The sequence below is a fragment of the Vanacampus margaritifer genome, chromosome 14 (assembly GCF_051991255.1).
Source record: "Vanacampus margaritifer isolate UIUO_Vmar chromosome 14, RoL_Vmar_1.0, whole genome shotgun sequence".
In the NCBI taxonomy this organism is placed as follows: Eukaryota; Metazoa; Chordata; class Actinopteri; order Syngnathiformes; family Syngnathidae; genus Vanacampus; species Vanacampus margaritifer.
This window is the reverse complement of record NC_135445.1, coordinates 7129380-7154928: the sequence shown is the minus strand read 5'-3', so window position 1 is coordinate 7154928 and position 25549 is coordinate 7129380. Positions and strand designations below refer to the sequence as shown.

The 25549-nt window shown below is 36.9% G+C and overlaps 1 protein-coding gene across 1 annotated transcript in view; it reads right to left on the bottom strand.

Moving 5' to 3' along the window:
• Positions 1–25549, bottom strand: part of LOC144034234 (matrix metalloproteinase-17-like) — a 74270-nt gene that overhangs the window by 33950 nt on the left and 14771 nt on the right. The window lies entirely within an intron of this gene.

Genomic DNA, 25549 nt, shown 5'->3' with positions numbered 1-25549 from the left:
CTTAGAAGCTGAAGTCCTTGTATATGGGGTAACGTTACGAAGAAATAAGCGCATAAGAAATAAGAGAAATAAGAGAATAAGAAGTTCGAGTGGTTTTGATAAATTAAGGTTTGAGTCCTTTCGTTTGGTCCTAGTCAAGCACTTTTGAAATAAGAGAAATAGTTCGACCACTTCTGAGAAATTAAGGCTAGGACACTTTTGTTTGGGAATAAGCAAGTGTCTTGGAATAAGGAAAAAGAGAAGGCCTATGTGAAACTGTGGTACCACAAAATACGTTAATGAAGTAACTAAAATAAAATAATAAACAATAATAATAAATAAATAAGGAAATTAAAACAGTTATGTCTAAATCTGGGCAGAAGACCCTCTTCACTAGCTTCTATCTATCAGCTACTTACCCGAGCTAGCTAGCTAGCTTCTATCTATCTATCTATCTATCTATCAAAATGATGGTTTTGCAAATGAATGTAATTTATAATGGGGGTTGAACATGTTTTAGTGCAGTTGTAACTATGCTGAGGCAAGAGATGCAGAGCCAGTCAAACGGATTTTACATTACGATGCGCCATAGTAAAAATCATGGAATGATTAAGAGGTATAACCCCTTGCACTGAAAAGCATCGTAACAACAGTAGAATGTGTAGTTCCGGCACAGAGAATCACCACTGATAACAACCAATCCTGTGCGGCTGATGTAAGAAGTTTAAAATGGAGGCAAATGGTGGCTATGCCAACGGAAAAGTCAACTGCAATTTGTCATTGAATGTTTTTGCGCTTAGTTTGTTATTCCCTCGGTTTTAAATGCGCATGTTTGTGGGAGGAGAGGTACAGCTGAGGCTGTGTTTATGCTGATGAGCCGCTGCAGTGATATTTCTGTACTCATTTTGCCATGAAATTGCATTTGTGTTAAAACCTGCCCAAGCCTCTTATCACAATTCATCACCGGGCAATTTAGTTTTTTTGTTGTTGTTTGGCAGAAGCGCACATGCGAAGACATTTCCAAATTGACAAATCATCTTCCCAGTTATGCTTGGCCTCTTTCATTTTTCGCAAACGGGGTTTCATCTACTGCAGGTATGCCAGCTGTTATGGATTGCAATAAATCAGCTTGCTGTTTTTTTCTGCCAGTGACAGCAACATTTCTAAATCTTTAATTAATATTCAGGGTTGAGTATATTAGCACTTTTAACCTTCGGGCAGTTTGTAATCTCACAGCCACTCTCCATGCTTTTACTTACGTGCCAAAATATGTTTGACAGCTGACAGGAAAGAGTTTCCCCCCATTTTAAAGGGCGCTTTATTAGGATTCCATCCAAATCAGGATTCCGCTGTAGTATCATATGTTTTTATGTATAAGCAACTAAATGCTGGGGCACGCCGATCTACTTTACTGAAACGTAAAAAAAATGATATGAGATACGATTCAACAGAAGCAAACGTTTGGCAATACTCAGATAGAATCGACTCTTGGTAGATTGTGAATTCCCTGAACAGATTTTTTTAAGAGAAGTGAGGTGAAGCAAATTAGGGCAAAGGGGTCCCCGAATAACATAAATAATGACTATTTCTGTTCACCGTTCCCAGTTTGCACTCTTTGGGGAAAAAAAAAGCAGCTATGGTAATCTTGTCATCCATTTATTTGACTTCAGATCCTGGTCCTGGGACACATAGGAATTTAATTAAGAAAAAGATCCATTCCTTGTTTTGAGCTTCACGTTGTTAGCATTATTTGATTTACCAACGTGCTTTGTCAAATGGCAATCAATAAAAAAAATCAAATAAAATGGAACGAATTCTCTATGTGAATGGTATGCTTTGCATCCTACTGAGCTGCTGTATCAATTTAACATTGTTTGTTTTTGAGTCAATAACATTACCAGTGGCCCCAATTAGCCTTCCGCCGCTTCTTCTTTCTTTTAAATGGTGATGATGATCCATGTTAGGGATTAACATAAAGGTGGATAGGCAGCTCCAAGACATGCTGTTTTGAATTGTAATGCTGTTCTGACAATTAGATTTCACCCGAATTAATGTCTCCTTCTAGTAGTTGTATGCAACATGACTAATGCAGCATTTTACAGTGCTCATATCACAATTCTTTTTGCTCGCATCGCTCGTCATCATCAAGTCGAGTTACTTATTTCTCAAGGCATCACGTTAATCAGAACTGCCCGATTATGGAGAAAAAAATAAGCACAATTATTTTGGCAACCATTATTCAAATGATTAGTATTTGGTACAAAACAAGAAAAAATGTTTAAGCATTTAAAAGTATTAAGACCAATTAATTTTTTTTTTAAACATAATTATGTACGTTCCTTTTGAACCAAAAATAATTTATAATAATATTTATTAATTAATTTATTAATTTATGTTAGCAAAAACTTGAAGTTGGAGTGCAGCATGTACAATGTGCAGTAGCACAATTTTTTGGGTGCAAAACAAGAAAATGTTTAAATGTAAAAAAAATTAAATGAATAAATAAAAAATATTAAGACAAAATAAGATTCTTTGAAACACTATGATTATGCAAGTTTATTAAATTAGTTATTTTAACATTTAAAAAAAAGCTGCAAATTGTCTAAATGTAAACATTTTTTTTTTGTTAATCCTTCAAAAACGATTGTGCTGATTTTGTAATTGTGAAGTGTAATAATTGAAATTGTAATTGAATTTCGATTAACTGCACGGCCCTAACTGTAACATTAAAAAGGTCATCTCTCATAGTCAATCAAGGACATTTATCATATGCTGATCCCTCAGCCGTGATATACAACTAGGACTAAACAATTTCACGATTCTATTGATTGACAGATCCCTCCAAAATCGCAAAACGGAATATTTAGAGATATTTGATGATGCAAATGAAAAGAGTTGTGTGAAGCGTCCTACTCGTCTCCTGAAACAGAAAATGCTGTACATGGCAACGAAAGAGCCCGAGCTTGCCTGTGCAAGTTTGCTGTCTTAATCTGTGATTAAGTGTGGCATGAGTGGGCCGACGCAGATGGCTGAAGCTCCGGTCTTCTTTAATCATGAATTATTTACATGTACAGAAGCTGAGATGTAACACCGCCGAACGATGTCGAACATGTTGCTTTTGTTGCTCTTGTACTTGAGGAAACATGCTAGTTATGAAATTTGCTTGGCTGAGAAGCGTTTACTGCGTATCCACTCTTGGGGCATGAATATAGAGGAAAATGTGCCCTCAGTGTCCAGAGTTTTAACTCATTCACTGCCATTGACGGCTATAGACGTCAAAAATTTGAAAGATGAATATGCCCATCCCTCGCAATTGTATTGTGTGGTTGCATGACCGTAAAAAAAAAAAACGTGTTATTTATGAGTTTATTAGTCATACCGGTGCCCAAAGAGGGAGTTGGAACATTTAAATTAAAAACAGCTTCTCGACAACTAGCAGCTGACTGCACACCTCTTTTTTTGGGGGTTTAGTTTTATCACTTAGGGCTTAGTTTTTGCTTTAATTTATCAACACTTTTTTGTAATGTTCCTCATGAAAAGGTCAAACAAAAAAGTGACATATACAAAACCTGACAACATTTTGAGTACTCTGTAGTGGAAAGCGGAAACCCTCTACTTTGAGGTCGTTTGAGTCTCAACTCGAGTCGTACAACCTCGTAAATGTTGAACTGTAGCAGAGAATATGATTTCACACATAATAAAGTGGGCGGTTGTGCAATGACTACGTAACCCCCTCCAATAACAAGAGACTCTAAAGCCCAATAAGATAAGTCTAGGAAGTAAAAGAACACGATGTGGTGCGGAGGAGTAAAATATGACTTTGTAATGAGGGGATGTATAGATTGATGACAAGGGGAAATATGGAGGTTCCTCTCATCTCATACAGTATATATATATATATATATATATATATATTTTATTTTTTTTTGTCATCCAGATTGGTCGAGTACCCGGGGAAAGAAGCTTCATGAGTCACGTCAGGTGGTCCTTCAGGTACAGTAATTTACATGTACGGGAGGGTGAGTCACAGGCACAAAACGCTTCTGTGGAGGCAGGGATAATTGAATTATTTATTTAATTATTAGTCTTGTCTTATAAAATGAAGAAAAAAAGAAAAGAAAAAGTTAGCCGATACAAATGGTTTGGATTCAGTTTTTTTTCTGTCTTAAATAAACTAAAATCTAGGGATGGGTGTGTACGTATTTTTTTTTTTGTAATAAAAAACAACAAAACATCAATAAAATTTTTTGTAAATGTTTGATTAAATACAAAAGATAATCGTCTACTCTCATGAAGGACTACAAAAATCAGATAATAATTACTGTTGAGAGACTCGAATTGGAGGATTTGGACAATTTTAATTTAAACAATGGCTCCAAGCGATTACTCGATTATTAAAATAGTTGTCGATGAATTTGATAATCGATTACTTGAGGATTAATACATTCATTTTGACACGCGCTCACATACAATCATCACACACTCATATATATGCATGTGCACGCCACTTTTACTGCGTCCAATCATGCTCACAGACCTGAACTCTCAATCCCAACCGTGATTTCTTGTTTTGATATAAGAATGGGGACATAGGAAGCACATAAGTCAGCTCAATCAAAAACGATAATTAGCTCTCTAGCGCCATTTGGTGTATTATGGCTTTTATGACTCTAAAGTAAAAAAAATATATATATTCTATGTTTAGTTGATGCCCCAGTGAAGGCATAAATTGGGTAATCGTGGAAAATACACATCAGGTGTACAGTGCAACAACAACAGGAAAAAATATGATTTATAATGGGAGCCAATGGGCCGAAATTTGGACATTTTTACTTATGTGTATTATAAAAATGTGTTTCCCACATACAATAATGACAATAATAATATTGACATTTTGGACGGTGCTAACTTTTTTCATATGCTTTATATATGATATTAATATGAATAAAAAGCAACTTTATATTTGATATTAATATGAATAAAACGCAAAAAGCCCTAAATGGGACATTTTCCTTCCGAGGGTTTTAATAAGACACTTTGATACCGCAGTTGTTTTCAGGTAAGAAAGTAAGCAACACTGAAAAGCAGCAGTTACTATAGACGTTAACAAGATACAGAGAGATGTAGAAGAATCAACACGCATCGATAGTGGGAAATGTAACGCACCCTCTTGACAGCCTATTCACTGCTTCACTAAATGTATCCACTTTTTAATTATCCAACGCTGTTTACCCTGCTTCCTTAAAACACTGCAGCAACTGAGGCACACTCGCTCAGTTGCTGTTAAGAGCTCTACAGCAGCGGGATACCGTGTAGGAAAAGATCCTGTTTTGAACTGGACTCGGCGAGCAAACCGCCGAATATGGCACAAATGCAAAAGTCCTTGAAGTTGCCGTGTAGCATGTAATAGTGTATTTACAACACTGTGGGGGGGGTTGGTTCTTGTGTCCTTCCAATTTTTTCTTGATTTCTACTACCGTAGTTTTCTTTTCCAAGGTCAGATGGCTTTCAATTTGAACAATAAACAACACAGAATGCATTTCTATAGTTTTAAATGGGCAACATATGAAACTGCAAGCACTGTTTTTCAAACAATAACAAATACCTCAATTTTCAATTAAAGCTTCCAAACCAGGAATTTCTGGAAATATTTTTCACAAAAAAAATAAAAAATAAAAAATTGAATTTGTAATAAAAAATATCTGTTCTAGGATATAACATAAATTGCCAGCATAACAGAGGAAAATTCAATTTTGAGGATTTCTGGACAGAAAATCCATCATCCCTTAATATCATATAAGATCATACTGCTATGATTGCGCCGTTATCTTCAGTGTAAGGGCAAACTCGAAGGCTACATTTTACGGGGCCATTGCTCTGATAGTGCAGTTGGTCAAATCATGTGAACGTTATCACCCATGCCCTGAAAAAAAAAAAAAAAAAAAAAAAAAAAAACACGCCCCGGTGTACCAGGAAGACTTGAAGAGGTGGTCTCGGGTCTGCTTGCGAGTGAACTCAAGTGCAATTCGGTTCACTTCAGCTCAGCTCAGCTGTGAACTTTGTATTGATGAGCGTTAAAATGACGGTGAAGGGCACGGGGGAGAGAATGTGTCGGAAGTGCTGTCTGTCTGCGGCTTGTCTGCTTCAGCGCATGCGGATGCCAAGCTTGTTAAATCACATGACATCACTGTACATAAAGCAAACGTATGTAACCCAGAAAAAAAACTAAAAAACTCTTTTTAGGAATGTTCAATATGACTTTTTTTCCAGACTGGTACCAGTACGAGAACTTGATACAAACTATTCTACCCCCCTCCAAAAAAAATCTTTTTTTTATTTTTTTTAGCAGTTTTACTTCAAATTGCATGAAATTAATGGCAATTTTGTATTTTTCAAATTTTTAATTCTTGATTATAAAACAGCCAAAAGAGGTGCACGTCCTGAATACTGATACCTTGAAATAAAGCAAAGGTATGATATGCCGATACTGGGAAACTATACTAGAAGCAGTATATTTTGTCCATATCTAAAATTGCGTGGTCCTATGTGAACCCCCCCCCCCCCCACTCCAGTAGCACTGATGAACAATTGTGAACCCCCCCATTATCATTTACGTTGCCCGTTCCTGTACCATCGAGTAGTGATGGGAAAATGAAGCCTCATGAAGCACTTTTACTATTTTTTTTTTACTCCTCTAGATGGTGCTCTTGATTCAAATATAAAGGCTAGTGCAATGAAAATGTATTACATTTCCACTGCCTTTTTAAACCAATAGTGCCTCCTAGAGGAGTCAAAAAATATCACAAGTGCTTCATGAAGCTTCATTTGTCCGTCGCTACCATCGAGTATGTATGAACTATAAAAGACACTATAGTCAACAAAAAAACTGTGAACCGCTACATTAGCACTTAATTTGTCAATCAGTAAATATTGCTAATATATTCTGAATAAAATAAACGCCTATAGTCAAATCTTAAGTCTTAGTCCCCGGAAGAAAAAAATATTCATTTGATTTTATCCAAAGTGCTGCAAATCAATTGCTTGCACACATTCGCTCTGCTTTTTCGAGCCGCTCTCTGATTCATTCACACATAAATTGTCCGTGAGAATCCAGTGGGCCAATGATTTATACATTCCATTTCATGCTACATTATCTTCCAGATAAAATTAGTTGTCTTCAAAAATGCTGTGATCCTACAGTTGTATGTGCTTTGTGTAGCTTGGCCCATTTTCCATCACAGCATTTTCACCCCTACATTTATTTATATCCCAAAGAACAGATCCGAGTGTGTGTGGCGCTTCTACGCCGATTGTCGTGCCGTAATGGTAACAGTGAAGGACCCGTGAGAATAAAAACAAAAGTGGGCGTGAGAGAAATACGGCTAACAAACAGCATTTTGTATTTAACTCACTCATTATTAATCATCCTGCTGCATGTCAGAATGGGGGGGAAAAAAATCTCCTCCCCGTTCCCCGCAAAGGTCAAAGTGCAACCTGCCTCCGCCTAGTCTCGTTATAAAACTCAACTTGCTTTGTCCTCCGTTTTTTGTGGGACGTTCCATCCGACAAAACCTCTCTGTTTTCCTCCGAGAGCTTTTAAACTCGCTCTTATTGACATGACAAACGTCACCAGGAGATGGAGGGACCGGTCATTCTTGTCATTTACCCTAGAAAAATAAAAAAATTAAAATAAAAATAATTTAAAAAATAAATAAAAATAATATATATATATATATATATATATTTTTTTTAATTTAAAAAAATTAAATAAAAAATAAAAAAATTAAAGAAAATTAAAAAATGCAACATCTACTTCAGTCAGATAACGTTTGGAACGCTACGTGGTAAAACATGTCTTAAATGCTGATCGGTTGAAAGTTACATTATTTATTGTTCAAGGCGACAAACCAATTAAAGCCTTTTAAAAAAAAAAAATCCTTGTCTGGAAACCACTGCCATCTACCCTGGAAGATGAGCAGCGTCTATCATTCTTCAAGGCTGCTCGAAAGGCTTTCTATTTTATTTCAGCAGTTTTATTCTGGGGAACTGTTTACTTCAAAGTATTCCATGAGGATGATATACCCTGCAATGACAGCTTGCGTGCTTAAATGAGAAGTTGAGGGGGGACAAAATTGAGCCACCGAGAAGACCGTTAGGGAAGAACGCAATTTTTTGTGGAGGCTTTTGGGCTCACCTGTGCTGAAGAAACGGAAGAGCAACATACAGCAGGGGTTCCAATAATCTATCGAATCTAATTTTTCAAAGCTAATTTTTTTAATTCTTGAATGTGCAAATACTAACACTTTTTATATGATATAGAAAATTATCACATTATGTTCTGGAAGTGACTGGGGTTACCTTGGAAATAATTTTTCCTTTGGTCCTATTAATCTTCGCTGAAGTTCAGCATTCAGACATTTATTGCTCTTTGTTGCTTTTTAGTGACATTTCCACCAATACTGGATGGAGGGAATTTGGTACATCAAAATTCCGATCCCATCACTTTTCATCAAACACAATATCTCGGGATTATCAGAATCCATTCTTCCCAAAAAAAGTAAAAAATAAAATAAAATAAAAAATAAAAAATAAAAAATAAAATAAAATAAAAAATAAAATAAAAAATAAAATAAAAAATAAAATAAAAAATAAAATAAATAAAATAAATAAAATAAATAAAATAAATAAAATAAATAAAATAAATAAAATAAAATAAGAATCCATTATTCAACTCTTTAATAATAATTTGGTCAAACTTTTTCAATTTCAGCTCACAAAAACTCAACAAAACACTCCTGTAGGTTGTTGCGTAAAGGGTCCACTATAGACAAAGTTCCCTCCTAACTTTGAAAGTTACATTCTAACCATGCCATTTTACAAAACAATTTCTGTTATAAATTGTCCTTGGCAGTGGAAAAGGCGTCATTTAGGCGCTATACTAGTAATGAGATGACCTACACCCTAACTTTAAACACAATCTTGCTTTACTCACAAAGGGGGCTGACTTCATTCCAAGTCCAAGGCCGGAAAGTAAATGTCAACAACTCTCCGAGGCGTACCGTGCAGTTACAAGCGGCATAATGTTGCTAAAGGACATTTTTTTTCATCCTTCATATATAGCGATGTTTAAGTAATGTAATCCATATATGCTGCCAACTACTTGGATTGTGCTAAAGTAGAAGCATGGTTTCATTCCATTTTCTTTGGCCCGCATCCCACACTTGTAGCTGCTTTGTGTGAAGCCGCTTGTCGAGCGAGAAAGCGAAATTCTCTGTTGTGCGTATGCGTGACACAAATGGCGTATGGTGACCCCCAGGGTCACGCTTAATCAGAGATGTTCCTTCACTCCATGTGCGTGTGTGCGTTTGTCAGCGAGACAATCACACTTGCAAGTATGATGAGCGTGGGCGGACAGCGCAAGTCGACTGAAAAAGATGGAGAGAAAACCCTTTTCTTATGAAAGTGAGTTTGTGTTTTTAGCGGGGTGCAAAAGTGTAAACACAACACCTACATTCAAGGCACAAAGTATAAATATTAATATGAAAATAAAAATATTTTGAAATAAGTGTAGGTAGGCTATATCTTTTTAATTTTAATTTTATTTTTTTAGATGAGCAGGTATACGGTACTTATTGAACTAGACTAAGTGCAATTTCTGCAGAAATTGCGTGGGAATGCTAATAGCTAAATGCTAAGTTGAATGCTTTTGAAGTAAATTGAAAGAAAAATGATGTGAAAATTACAAAGTATTCATTTTAGTTGAAAGATAAATTAATAAAAAGAACACTTGAACCCGAGAGGTGTGAATTTTTTAAGCAAATTGAAATTTATATGGAAAAGTGTTATCTGAAAGTACCCTCCATTAATTTAGATGGAAAAGTGGAACTAATGATATCCAATGGTAAAATGGGGAAAAAAAAAAAATCACTCAATAGCGCCACCTAGGCATGCAGTACCTTCCATCATTTAGATGGTAAACTGGAACTAATGATATCCAATGGAAAACTGCAAAAAATAAAACAAATCACTCAATAGCGCCACCTAGGCATGCAATACCCTCCATTCATTTAGATAGAAAAAAGGAATTATGCTAGTCAGTTGGTTAGCATCTAATCACTTAGTATAATTGCCATGGATACATTAGCAGTGTACAGTCGGTGGTGGGAATTGAACCCGCGACCTCCTAGTTACTGGATAATGCATTTTACCAAATGCACAGTTGAGCAGAATCAATCAGCTGGTAATAATGATCAGTTATATGTATGGAAGTGGGCGTGGAAGGGACTTAGAAAAAGCCCAATGTCAGGCCCAAAGTTGATAGTCGAAGGAAAAGTTGATACTTAACGTTAAATTGTGTGAATACTGTAAGTAATGTGGAAGCAGACGATAAATACCCCGGAAGGCGTGAATTTTTTAAGTTGAAATTTGAACGGTGTATATCGTAAGTATTATGTGGGAGTTTCTCGGCAAAAAAGTGAGGAGAATAAAAATCCCAATAACATATAAAGTAAGTTTGCTAACATTGATTGCTAGCTTAAAGTCATCATGAGTGCACCGAGTGTTTGTGTAACAATTCTTCTCTCATCACTGCCACACTTGAAGTTCTAGACAAATTGTCGAAAGCTACCGTGACACCTTAAGAGTTCATTTCCCATTGTGTTAGGAAGCTAGGCTCACTTTCCTTTGGTCCTTCCTCGGGTCTCCTGACGGCCTCACGGCTCTGGCTGGAAGTGTTCGGTTTAGGTGAACGGTATGGGATTTTTTAATAGGTTTTAGGTGAACTAATGAATACACACACACTCACGCAAATACACATACAAAATAAAATAAAATAAAATAAAATAAAATAAAAATTTATAAAAAAAAAATTAAAAAAGAGAGAGCAATGATGATGACATGTCAAATCGGTAAAATTACCAAATGAACAATACTGAGCTCTCCAGAAGAAAAAAAAAAAAATAATAAAATAGGAAGCTAGGCTTTAGTTTAGCGGTTAGCAGCGAACGACGTTTAAGCCCCTTCAGTTTTGCGGTGTGTTCCTGTCTTACTAATACATTTGACTGTAATGTTTGTGTGCCTTGCAAATGTGGCAGCAAGGGTAAAGTAAAAGTGTACAAATGTTTTTCAAAATTAATAAATCAAGCAATAATCTAGTTAAAAAGATCATCGAACGATGCTAATGATGTTTACATGCTCCCATTCAAGTCACGGTGTAAATGATTTGTATAACAATAACAATAATAATATCTATGTCTTTGTTTCTCCATTATATGTATTGTTTTTCATTCTATTTTGTATTACCCTTTCCAACATCTAAATTACAGTATCTGCCAAGCAAACAAAGAAAGACACCATTTTGGACAAAAACAAAATAATGAATTTTTCAGGAGACGCAGAAAGCAATTAGTTTACAAATAAATATGTTGAGTGTCTGGACTGAATCGTTGATTAACATTTTCATCCCGTGGCTGTCAACACTTCCGAAAAGGAATGGCAAAATACCTCTGAGTCAGATTGTTAGCAGTACCATTTTTTTTTAAAGACGCTGCTAAATCCCATTTGTGGCTTTTAGGAATAAGAAAGAATGCGGATTCTTGGTGTTCTGAGGAGTGTTTTAAGTGTGCCTTAACCTTTAAAAAACAGAGTACCGCAAGGCTTTCCATCCGAAAAGGCCGCACAAGCTTTCTTTCATCTTAAGACATTTAGCAGACTTCGTATCCAGCAAAATTGCCCTGTGGTGGAGCAAGGCTGGCTGCCGCTTGCTATGTGTGGCTTGCGAGCGTGTGGTCCTGAAGACCACATAAAAGTAAGCTTTCCTCCTTTGGTGGAAAGAGCCATCATCACCCCCCCCCCCCCCCACCCACTTTGTTCTATATATTCATTAGCATTTTTCCCCTCGTCCAACGAAGGGGTTAAAGCCATGAAGTCTGGTTGGCCTTGGGATAGGGACGAGCCACACACACACACAGGCTGGCATGTCGGAAAGCTCGACAGTTTAAATCAACAGAAAGAAGCCGTGATTGAGGCAGGATGGGAAAAGGAAAGTCGGTTTCTGATGGAGTCCAAACTCAAGATGATGTTCTTAGATCTAATGTTTTCTGAAAATGGTCGAATGAATGTGTGGAAATTAGGGGTGTCAAAATTTGTGCATTCATTATGATTTAATTTAAAGTTCCTTTAATGCGCGATTCATGACCGCCACTTATTTGGTAAGCTTGAACTGGGGGAATTCCAGCTGCAATGCAGCCGACGCGTCCACGTCAGAATTTATCAGCAATAAACTTAATTATAATGCATATATTATTTGCGGAGTGTCAAGTTGTATTTAACCATTTTAAAAATGCACAGAATTTCACGTTACTTCATGTTAAAGATGAGATAACTCTTCATATGAAAAGAAAAATGCACTGAGCTGTCACCATTGTCTTACGAATGCAATTATGCCATCTAGTGGCAGAAAAATGACCTCAACGCATATCAATATCACGCTCGTTTTTTTTTTACAGAACAATACATCTTTTTAATTTAGGGTTAGGTTGCAGTCTGTTTCATGTTTGAACAGCATTGAAATCAAATATTAAGGCTTCATTTTCCATTAATATAAAATTCTTCCACGCTTAATGTGTGAATCCTAACCCTAAGTAAGACGTTTTGTTGAATATTCCCATTAAAAATTGATGTTTAAAAATGGATTCGGCGGAATATCGAATTGATTCGAGAATTGCGCGCTGTGATATCGCGATATATTGCCGAATCGATTTTTTCTAACACCCCTAATATCTTAACATAACATAATTTCCAAAGTAATTAAGGAACATTTTTGGAAAAAATTAAAAAAAATTCTCAATTCAACCTGTGCGGATTGCCATGCTCGGATGGCTGAGAAAACAAAACAAATCGGTATTTTTTTCATTGATACTGTGACACAAAGTTAAAATGACATTGGCAATTATGCTATTAGGCTTTTATTTTATTGTCCGTCTCTCATATGCAATAATAGTCATCTGCTCTATTTGAACGCTTCAAGCAGATGGCAACACCCCCCCCCCCCCCCGCATCACTCAATCTCCTCATCAGACAAATACTGCCATAAAATGAGTCCACAACGGAACTGCCTCGTTGTAAAGTCCCCGGGTGTGCTCGCTTTCGCAACCAAGGTTCCACTTGCGCCGCTGTGCCATTGTTTAATTACGCATACATCCAGCATAATTCAATTTTGGGAGCCCACGTGAAGACACAAAGCGCGCTGTGCGTGCGTCTCGGTGTCACGGAGCAAGTGTGCGACAGAGAGGATTAAAATGCGGCTGGTAAATGAATCATTTAATCCCCGGGTTTAGAGACAGCTGGTTCGACGGCGAGCTGAGACGCGGCTCCTGGTCTGTTGACTGAGGCGCTGCAGGAGACAACAAGAGACGGGCGAAGACGGGAAGGAAATGAGAAAGGAAGGCTTTCTCTCCTTGATCTTCAACCCTAAGTGACCCGGAGGTGCCTGTTTAATGGAGCGTGCCAATTGTTCAATCCTATTATAGGCAGCGGAGGATGTTCATGGAAGGAGCGGAGATAACACATGGAAAATGCATGGAATGCCATTGGGTGACCGTGCCTATTTTGTGATGTTTTTCTCATTTGTTGCTATGCTAGTCGATGAAAATGTGTTTTTCGTGAAGAAAAAAAATAACCATGACTAGTCGATTAATCGACCTTGGCACGACTTTCATCACATTATCGACTACAGAAACATATTAACTCAGTCACTCATAGCCATTTTCACTGAAGCAACCCCCTTCGCTCCCGGCTGACTGAACATTGTGTTCTATTGCTATAAAAACATAGAACCTACCAAAGGAAAGATTAGAGTCACTTCTTTCATCAGGAAAAAAAAGTATAGTTCTATCTGTTTCCGTTTTGATCTCTTATACTCTACTGCCACCTGTTGTAGTTGTTACTTAACTCATTCACTGCCATTGACGACTATAGACGTCAAAAATTCATGAACTATTTCTATTAGTTTAACAATTTTTCATTTCATTTCCTTATGAAAACCTTTTTTTTTATTGTACATTAATAACAGATATAAAATTATTATGCGATTAATTACGATTAAATGCCTTATTTTTATTGAATTTTTTTAATTAGGCCAGTCAGGCGATACATTTTTTTTTTTTCTAATTGAATCACATGACTTCACTAGTTAATGAACGATTAATCACAAATTTTATATCTGTTCTAAATTTACAATAAATGTTTTTTCTAGGTTTTCATACTCTTGTTAACAAAAGTGGACTTTTTTTTTTTTAACTAATAGAAATAATTAAAATGAATTTTTGACTTCTATAGCCGTCAATGGCAGTGAATGAGTTAATGTCCGAATGAGTTATTGTCCGAATTTTGCTGGCAAAATTCAGTGTAAACTCCAACAACAATACAAGAATGAACACAAGAAATGTTCCCAGTCAAACGGTAATCGTCTTTTAAAGTTCCACTACATATTAAAATTTGCATACAGAAAGCTGCACGCAACAAAAGAATACCAGCAAACCCCACAGTGACAAAACTAATCATTTGACCCCCACTATATCCGTCAGTGAACCTGCAGGGAGTCACGCAGTTTCCGTTCCAAGTGAAGGATACTTTGACCTTCTGCCAAAGCCCCAGCTGCTCACGGAAGCTCGCGCCCCCCCCCCCTTTCACCCCTGCTCATATTCAGCCCTCACTGGTGTTTCGATGAAAGGAAGAAGTTCTCCAAAATCATTATACCTCATTGTACAAGCAAGAGTGCAGATGGTATCATGCGCCTATCCAGAATGGAAGGAAGATTCGTGATAAATATGTCGTTCTCCACAAATATGGACCTCAATGGACATTAGTATCCAGCCATGCAGCCCATGAAAAAGTATAATGCTACTAGTGCAGTAGAATATTAACACAGCATTTAAACTTGTGGTTTGAGCATTTCTTTTCCTTTCCAAAATGTAAAAACCACATTGGTATGTTTTTGCACGTACTCATTAGATTGGGGAAATCCCTATTTTAACTCATTCACTGCCATTGACGGCTATAGACGTCAAAAATTCATTTGATGTATTTCTATTAGTTTAACATTTTCCCCACTTTTGTTAAGCATTATGAAAACCTAGAATTGTTTTCATTGTATTAGAACAGATAAAAAAAAATTGTGATTAATCGTGAGTTAACTAGTGAAGTCATGTGATTAATTACAATTAAATTGTAATCGCCTAATGTCACAATTTTTTTTTATAATCTTTTCCTTAAAATAAAAAAGATAATAAAAATAAATAAATAAATAATTATGTATTAAATCAATTTTTTTTAATTACAATTACAAATTGTAATTGCCTAATGTCCCAATTTTTTTATAATCTTTTCCTTAAAAAAAAAAAAATATATATAATAAAAATAAATAAATAAATAATTAAAATTTGTATTATTTTTATTAATTTTTTTAAAGAAAAGATTAGGTTATTTATTAGCTTATTAGGTTTTTTAAAATTATATATTTTTAAAATTAATTAAAAATTAGGGGCGCCAGGATTTTAATCGTAATTAATCGCATGACTTCATTGAGGTCTGAAAAAGTCAGCCACTGTCCTCTTCTGCTGAGATGACTAAAAGGCTTTTCATTTTTATTTCATTTGCAGTTAAAACAACCCGTTTGTATTATTTCACTCAAGGTGTATGCTGCTTGTTATGAAAAAATAAATAAATCGGAAAAATCGGGATTGGCAGGTCAGACTTTTTAAAAAGATCCAAGATCGGTGATCGTCCAGAAAATTGTGACCGGTGCACCCCTACAAGGATATAGTGAAGTTTTGAGAACATTGTACAGATCTTAAAACTCAAAATTAAAACTCAGCACTCAACACACACCACCCAAAAAAAATACAAATATATGTTTAAATTTATAGGCCCTCTCCTGCCTCATACAGTAACGCACCGATTCAGTTCCGATTTCTGGACGTGTGCTTGTGATTCGTGACTTAGAGGAGCAGAGCTTTGTACCCTTAAAAAGAACAGCTTTTAGCTGCGCTAGCTAGCTAGCTAGCCTAGCCAGCTGCATCTCTTAGCTGGTGCCGAGCAAGTTAGCTTAGCAACTAGCATTCCCTGGTAGTTCCCGGGCAGTCAGTAAATCAGAAAGTCCAATTGAAATTTTCACATCTACATATAACGTACGCCGCCGACCGCTAAGTTGACGTCGTGTTGTTCCGTCTTTCAACCACAAATTGGTCGTGTGAAACAACAGTTGCGGCCGCTTAGCAACCATGATTCGTCAAAATTGCGCATGATTCTTAACGGTCAATTCAATCAATCATTATGCCCGCCCGTCCGCATTGTACAGTCGTAAAAAAGGAAACAAAAAAAGTGCATTTAACGTTGTGGAATAATTGGGCTATATAACTTGCCAACATCCACAGCAGGAACGGAATATCCTATAATGACATCGTTGATTTGCAGGCATTGTTCTCATGGTCCGAGCACAGTGTCGAGACCAGCTGCATTATCATCAACTTCCGAGAAGCCAAATTAACTGCAGACGGCAATAAAATCATATATAACGTGAAATAAATAAGTCACATATCTAAAACCAAAGAAACTGATAGCTTGTGGAATCATTTTGGGCCGTGCGTGTGTAACTGGAGCATCTGTCAGAGGAAGGACGATTCAGTGGCTCCTCTCGAGGGAATCGGCGTCTCAACAGCGTCTTAAATGTTCTTTGAAGTTCCCCGTCTCCGTGGGTGGGAATGTGGCACGGCACTGCGCCAATACCGCAAACGCGAGGATTGAGTAACGCCGGCCCGCTGTCCCTGCTCTTGCATTCACACCAGAAGCCGCACGCACACACACACACACACACACACACACGCGCGCATGCAATGCTGCGTGACAGGTTCGTACAGCTATCACATACGCAATCCTCTGCCGGAAATAATCCGTAGCTTTTAACTCAAAAACTATTTCTATTAGTTTCAAATTTTTTCCACTTTTGTTAACAAGAGTATGAAAACCTAGAATTTTTTTTATTGTACATTTAGAGCAGATATAAAATTTGTGATTAATCGCGAGTTAACTAGTGAAGTAATGCGATTAATTACAATTTTTTTTTAAATAACCGCCTTTTGCCCGTAATTTTTAATAATCTTTTTTTTTAATGAATTTATGGCAGTAAATGAGTTAAGTGTATGTCCGAGAAGATGTTTTCATTTTAATATATATATATATATATATATACATATATATATATATATTAAAATGAAAACATCTTCTCATATATATATATATATGTGAGACTGTCAGAAATTAGACCATAACTCCAAAGCTAAAATGTAATTATAAAAAGCTTACTAGTGTTAAATGCTCTTGTGTACGGAAAATAACTCACAAACTAGCAACGCATGACACACTCTGACTGAAAAGTTTCAATTCTTTCATTTTCAGCCGTCACTCAGCATTATAACAACCGTAGCCTAGCTAAGCGTGGCAGCTACCTGACATTTCTACCTTGAGCCCCGGCCCGCGTCACAACCTCCGGTGTCTAGTCTCCTTCATATCACAAGAACGTAATCCCTTCCAAGGCAGCTCAGGCGAAGTCTTATCCTGCTGTTCGCATTGAATTATTAATTGCACACAGCCACTCTCACTGTAGTTCAGTGGAAGTTTTTTTTTTTTTTTTAATACAACCTGTTCTGAGACACTGGTCAACCTCAGATACTTAAAAAAATAAATAAAAATAGAAATTGAATAAATTAGTTTAACTGAACAATACGTAAAATAGTATCTTACTTCATTTTTAAATGCCATATACTACAAAAAAATAATAATAATTAAAATAAAAAAAAACATGGAGAGGCACAGAGAAACCATGTGAGGAAAGGCACCCAGGAGAATAAACCATTTGTGACATTAACTTTAAGCTTACTGTCAATTTAGTCCTACTTTTGTTGCTAAGCAATAGGGGTGTCCAAAAAAAAAAAATCATTATATCGTGATATTACAGCGCGCAATTCTCAAATCGATTCGATATGCGGCCGAATCGATTTATATACATCAATTTTTTTTAGGGGAATACTCAACAAAACGTCTTACTTAGGGTTCACACGTTAAGCATGGAAGAATGTTATATTATTTTAATATCGTTTTTTTCCCATAATTTCATAAGAAAACAAAGTTTTAAATATCATAAACAATTTTTTTTTATTAATTTCATTAAAAAGAATAAATCATTTAATCAGTCACCGCCTCCGCAAAATTAAATTTTGCAGTTTTTATCATGCCCTTGATATTTAAGAAGAATTCCATAAATAATCAATATCGGATTGAATTGAAGGGAATCGAATGGAATCGGAAAATAATCAAAATCGAATCGAAATGATCTCTTGTGTTTAAATCGATGGAGGAAATTAGAATCGATACCCATCCCTGATACATAATACAAGTGATGAAGCGCGAATAAGAGATGAAGAAGATAACGGAGTCTGGTGAATGTAAACAAGTAGGAATATCGTAAAAAAAAATAAAAAGTGAGTAAAAATAGATACAAGACTGCTTCTTGAGAAGATAGCAGCAGTTTCAATACAGGTGTTTTTGTGCAAATCCTAAAAATGTTGGTTCAAGTGACCGGCACCAAGCATGATTTCCCTTCCCTTTTTTCTTCTGCAGTTATGTTTTTGCAACTACAGCGGAGTCATTGTGGGGTGGCTCGACAATGGCGTGACAATTCCATTTTGTGGAAACAGATGTAGTGGTTCGAGAGCGACTTACGCTATCATGCAAAAAGCCAGAATTGAACGTTCGGTTACGAGTCCTGAGTGCAAAGGAGTGGAGAGGCATCCTTTGTGTTTGAGCTGCACAGCAGGATAACAGGAAACGATCAGTCATCGGGCAGTGAAGAAGCAAAAATGTGGCGGAATGGAAAAACCTCTTATATTCGGGCATATTAGGCACGTGACTTTCCTTTAGCAACTATTAGGAAAGTTAATCATCAATTAATTGATTTATTGTACTTTGGTTTTTGGATAGGCCATAAATCGGCCGATTATCGGCGCCGATATCGGGCATTTTGACAAATGTCGGTATCGGCCTTCATTAAAAAAATCTGACGGCCGATAAAAAACATTTTAATCTCAGGGAACTATTTATTTAAATTTTTAGTTAACGTTATAAAAGATGCTGTTGACCTTAGGAACCTGTTGAACAATTATTATTTTTTTGACGTTAAATCAAAAAAAATGTGAACGTTTAAGATTTCAGGTATTTAAAAATTTGGGGGAAAAAAAATTAATTACTGTAGAAAACTATGCTATGGTATTGTTTAAGTTTCCACGTAACTTTTTAAGACGTACTGATAACCTTGGAAGCTTAAAAGGATGAACTTCTACATGACATGTCAGAAAAATTGTTCAATAAAACATGCTTTAAGACATTACAACAAAGTCAAGATTGACGTGTATTTTATTTTATTTATTTTTTTAAATGGGCGCCAATATCTATTTACTGAAAATGAATATCGGCTCCAAATATCGCTTATCGGCATCGGCCCTGGAAAAAAAAACATATCGGTCTATCTCTACTTTGGTTAGGGTGAGCAGATTTTCAAATGAACTAATTCACTGCCATCGACGGCTATAGACGTCAAAAATTCATTTGAACTATTTCTATTAGTTTAACATGTTTTTCCACTTTTGTTAACAAGAGTATGAAAACCTAAAAAATATTATTGTACATTTAGAACCTATATAAGATGTGTGATTAATTGTGAGTTAACTATTGAAGTCATGCGATTAATGACAATTAAAAATTGTAATCGCCTGACACGATTTTTGAAAAAAAATTAGGGGCGTCATGCGATTAAAATGTTTCATTGTAATTAATCACATGACTTCACTAGTTAATTCACGATGAATCACAAATTTTGCATCTGTTCTAAATTCTAGGTTTTCATAATCTTGTTAACAAAAGTGGAAAAAAATGTTAAAACTAATGGAAATAGTTCAAATGAATTTTTGACGTCTATAGCCGTCAATGGCAGTAAATGAGTTAAAAAAATGGGGACACCACAATTTCACTGAAAATCAAAAAATGGGATGGATGGACATCATGAGCATCGATTCTGCAGCCATCAGAGGTAGAACCCGTGCATGCATTAAGTTGTATTTATTTTTTTGGGTCACAAAAAGATCATTCCAGAACCAAACCCAAACTCTAAAGACTCAAAATGACAAGAACCCAAAAACCTGTCAAAAAGCACATCAAAAGTGACTACCATCACTCCAAGGCTTTTAAACTTTACTTTGTTTACTTGTTTGTATTCACACAGCTCTGCCCTCGAGCACACCAAAACTTTTATCACCTGCTCTAGAAAAGTGTTTCTAAAAAAAGAAATAAAAAGGCCATCAAAACAAACCAAACAGAAGTTGTGTTTAGAGTCGGCCACTGCTGCGGGCTGCAAAAAGAACACAAAGCGGGGTAGGTGAGGAGAAGCCATCGTGACATCAGAGGAGTTATCTGACAAAGACGAGTAGCGCGGGGGGGGCAAAAGAGGTGGTGCGCGTGTGCGTGCGCACAATGTAGCTGCAGGAAGCTGTCACCATGTATGCCATTTAATTAGCAGGGAAAGGCGAGACAAGCTTCACTGGACCTACAGCAATAAGAGCCGTGCAACCCAACGACGCCGCGACTGTGGATCAAGCGCTTCCCCAGCAGCCTTCGAGCACACCTGCACTAGGCAGCCTCGTAAGCAGGAGGACGTCGGACTTCAAGGGTGAGGAATGGAGAGTTGAATGGGACCAAATGAGCTGCGGAGGGAATTTCGCTTGTCTCGCCCTCCGACACGGCGGCAGCGGCCGGGGGAATTGGGGCCAAAGTTCAAACTCGGCAGTCCCTTTGCGACTTTGAAGGAAACGGGTGTTGCGGGACATACTGACACGCCTCTGTGCTAATATATAGCAGTTAGTAACGGCTTGAAAAAGGTTTTGCTTGTCGATAATCGAAAAATCGGACCGATTATTCATTGTTTTTACATGAGTTCTCGCAAAGGCAAATGATCTGCCGTGAAAAGAAACACCATCCCGCTAGTTCCTACTGAGACTTATGTGCGCGTGAACATACAGAAGGAAGGGGTGGGAATCTTTGAATGTCTCACGATTCATTTCCGATTTTTGGGTGTGCGATTCGATATCAATTTTCCATTATGGACGGTTTTTGATTCAAAATGATTTGATTGACAATGATTTTTGTTTCAATTTATAGATGTTCAAGGAATCGTAATGATCTACTCCGGTCTGACTCGCTAATGCTAACTAGCTCACTACTCACGGCACTTTTATCAGTCAAAAGAACGGCTCCACGCTGCAAAAAAACAACTTCTATTGGAATAACTTGATCGTGACTTTTTCCTTCTACTCTCTAATGTGGCTACAACTTAAGTGTATCAGACCGCGTGGAACCACACTGCCCCTCAGTGGCCAAATTGGGTACAACACGAACAGCGCTCCCAATAAAGGCACAAAGGAAAGACAGTAGAAAATAATTTAAATAAAATCGATTTGGGGACATTTAAAATCGATTCCGAATCGTACTTAATGAGAATCGCAATTCTTATGAGAATCGATTTTTGGGCACACCCCTACTCTGTACTATTCTATAGCAGTTAGTAACTGCTTTAAAAAGGTTTTATTTGTCAATAATCAAGAAATCTGACCGATTATTCATCGTTTTTACATGATTTCTCACAAAGACAAATGATCTGCCGTGAAAAGAAACACCATCCCGCTAGTTCCTATTGAGATTTATGTGCGTGTCAACATACAGAGGGACCCTAGGGACCCCCTTCGAAAGGTACACGAGAGGCAGGGTACATCCTGAACTAGAAGCCGGTCAATCATATGGCACACATGGGTTTAAAAAAGAAAAAAAGAAAGCAATTCTTCAGTGAATCCAACATGCAAGTTTTTGGAATGAAATTCCATGCAAACGCCACAAAGGAAGGCAGAGATTAGAAACCAGACCCTCTCGACCGCGTCCAGACGCGTTCGCCACATGCTCTACTGTGCCTGGCTTTGCACAATGACATCACCAACTTTGATCCGGCAATACTTTTTTTGTACTCAATTGAAGTGCTTTGTTTAAACAAAAGAAAAGCAGCAGTGCAGCCTGAGGCGCTGAGATAACTTCTTGACATTACGCTGTAAAAAAAAAAAAAAAAAAAAAAAAAAACGAAGAAAATCCATCCCACTGGTTCATTTATTAACATGTCTGAAAAAAAAGACCTTAAATACAGGAATAGCCACTTCCCAGTCAAGAGAATGCTCTAAATCAACAATATGGCTCAAAAAGGCAAATGCTCAGACACCTAAAGCACTCAATAAGTGCATTGATTTGAAAGTCAAAGATTTTTTTTTTTTCATGAAACACAAACAAAGCTAGAGAAAGCCCAAGGGTCCTTTTAATACAATGAATGTTTGGCATCACACTGACAAAATCTAATAACATCGCACGATGCTAACTTGGAAAAACAAAAATGATTAAGAGTTAGTGGAGCGGCAGTCTTTTTTTCTTTTTTTTTTTGCTAACCTCAGCAGCCCTTTGAACAATAGAGACGAGCAGTTGGATAATCCTAATAATATAATTGCAGCTATCTAACAAGACGGCGAGGCTCGTACAAATTGTCTTTGTCAAATTAATTGGTTAATTGTGCAATTAGAAGATCAAAGAGCTTTTTTTCTGTATACCGCTAATCTGTTATTGTTACTTTCTCCTCGGATGTGCTCAGATGAGAGCTAAAAATGTGATGGGGTATCAAAAATATTTGGATGCAGGTGGCTTGAGACGTGACACGACGACAAATTGGCCAACATAAATGACAACGAAACGATCACTAAAAAATTCAAACATCTCTCAGCACTTAATTGTGTGCGAAGACACTAAACGGTTTCACTTAATAACCCAGAAGAGTTGGCAGCTTGGCTGACGTTAGCTAAAACAGCATTGATTTTGCCTAACGTTAGCTTTCAGGGCGAGATAACAGTTAGCACAGCGGGAGTCATTCCGATAATCAAAGAATTCTACGCTTCTGACGTGTACGTACGTTTAATATAATACCACAACAACAATTGATATCCAACATATCGTGATACAGCCAAACACAATACTGTAATTCCCCATTTTTGGACGTTGGTTACATTAGCTAAAACAGCATTGACTTTGCCTAACGTTAGCTTTAGCTATAATACCACAACAATCAATTGATATCCAACGTATCGTGATACAGTCAAACACAATACTGTAATTCCCTATTTTTTGACGTTGGTTACATTAGCTAAAACAGCATTGACTTTGCCTAATGTTAGCTTTCAGGGCGAGATAACAGTTAGCATGGCGGGAGTCCGTTGCCATTCCGGTAATTAAAGAATTATACGTTTCTGACATGTACGTACATTTAATATAATACCACAAAAATTGATATCCAACGTATCGTGATACAGCCGATCACAATATACTGTAACTCCCCATTTTTTTATGTTGGTTACATTAGCTAAAACGGCATTGACTTTGCCTAACGTTAGCTTTAAGGGCGAGATAGCAGTTAGCATGGTGGGAGTCCGTTACCATTCCGGTAATCAAAGAATTCTACGTTTCTGACGTGTACGTACATTTAATATAATACCACAACAACAATTGATATCCAACGTATCGTGATACAGTCAAACACAATACTGTAATTCCCCATTTTTTTGACGTTGGTTACATTAGCTAAAACGGCATTGACTTTGCCTAACGTTAGCTTTAAGGGCGAGATAACAGTTAGCATGGCGGGAGTCATTCCGATAATCAAAGAATTCTACGCTTCTGACGTGTACGTACATTTAATATAATACGGTAACCATGAAAACAACCAATTGATATCCAACGTATCGTGCTACAGCCAATCACAATATACTGTAACTCCCCATTTTTTGACGTTGGCTACAATTGCTAAAACAGCATTGACTTTGCCTAATGTTAGCTTTAGCTATAATACCACAACAATCAATTGATATCCAACGTATCGTGCTACAGCCAAACACAACGCAGTAATTCTCAATTTTTTTTATGTTAGCATTTGTTCTTGAACACGCAATAAGAACTTATGCAAAACGTTCAACATGGTGGCTACGGCTGCGTCAGGATAGAAAACTATTTACTTATATCAGAAATGATCTATGATTTATTTATTTAGATGGCTGATTTGCAAAATGAGCTATCTTTGTCAAAACACAAAAACTTTTTCTTTTATTTCCCCAGACCGAGTGGGAGAACTCTCTCAAGTTACAACGTTCCTACATATGTTAACAGCTGCTGCTCGTGTCATTTCTGCTGCCTCCCGCAGATGTTGTTCCCCTGAACAGACCGAGCACATTCTGGTACAGGTTCTGCTAGAACACTCAGGATGACACCAGCACTGTGCCCCCTAATAATTAATGTGTCAAAGCAGCCGTCAATAACACACGGGCTGTCGGAGCCAAGCGCCGAAAATAAAATCAGTTCAGTCCTCGCCGCCTCCCCATTTGAATTTATTTAGAGTCATCGGAGACAGTGAGCTACATTTTCTATTTCTGCGGGAATCTCTGGCCTACTACAGCTGTCATTCTATCTTGATACATTTCCCAATGTTTATTACTTTGTGCCAACAGTTAATCGTATTTACTGTGAACGTTGATGAATAATCCATTTAAATATGCACATCACGGCCGTCTTATCAAAGCCCGCTTTTACGACAACGTTGATTTTGAGATGTTGAGTAAACGCGAATGTCCTTCAAAGCACACACTTCATTTGCAGTCGTGTTGGTGGAGGGTGGGGGGGGGGGGGGTACACCGATGAAGTCAATTTACACAGTATTGCAAGAATGTGAATATTTCAAAAGAAAAATGTGCTGAATGCATGCTTGAGGGTTTCCTATTCTGTTGTCGAAAAAAACTCCTCCAACTTCAGGTGGATATGTAAAGCGGATAGTAGGTGTGTTGCAAAAAAAATATTTGATCTTTCCATGACCCAGTTTGGCAGTCGATGCTTCCAGTGCTTTCCTCCATTTCACCGGATGAAAAATACGGCCCGTTTCAACTTGTGGAAAATCCCCAAAATTGGCTCTGCTAAGATAAAAGTAAGAAGTGTGTTTACACACTACAAAAGGAAATTTAGTGTAAGTCCAGTTGACACTGAGGCGGCGGCTTTGCGCTTATACAAAATAATTAGACCACCTCCCGATGTAAAGTTTCTGCTACAGCTGCCCGAAATTACCAGCATTTGTAATTACCAAAAACATATATTATGCTTCTAAAATGGTTCATAAACTAGCGCTCACATTCAAATCACATTCTTAACTCATTCACTGCCATTGACGACTATAGACGTCAAAAATTCATGTGAACTATTTCTATTATTTTAACATTTTTTCATTTCATTTCATTTTTTATGAAAACCTAGAATTGTTTTATTGTACATTTATAACAGATACAAAATTATCATGCAATTATTATGATTAAATTTAAATGTTTTTTTTTTAATTAGGCCCGTC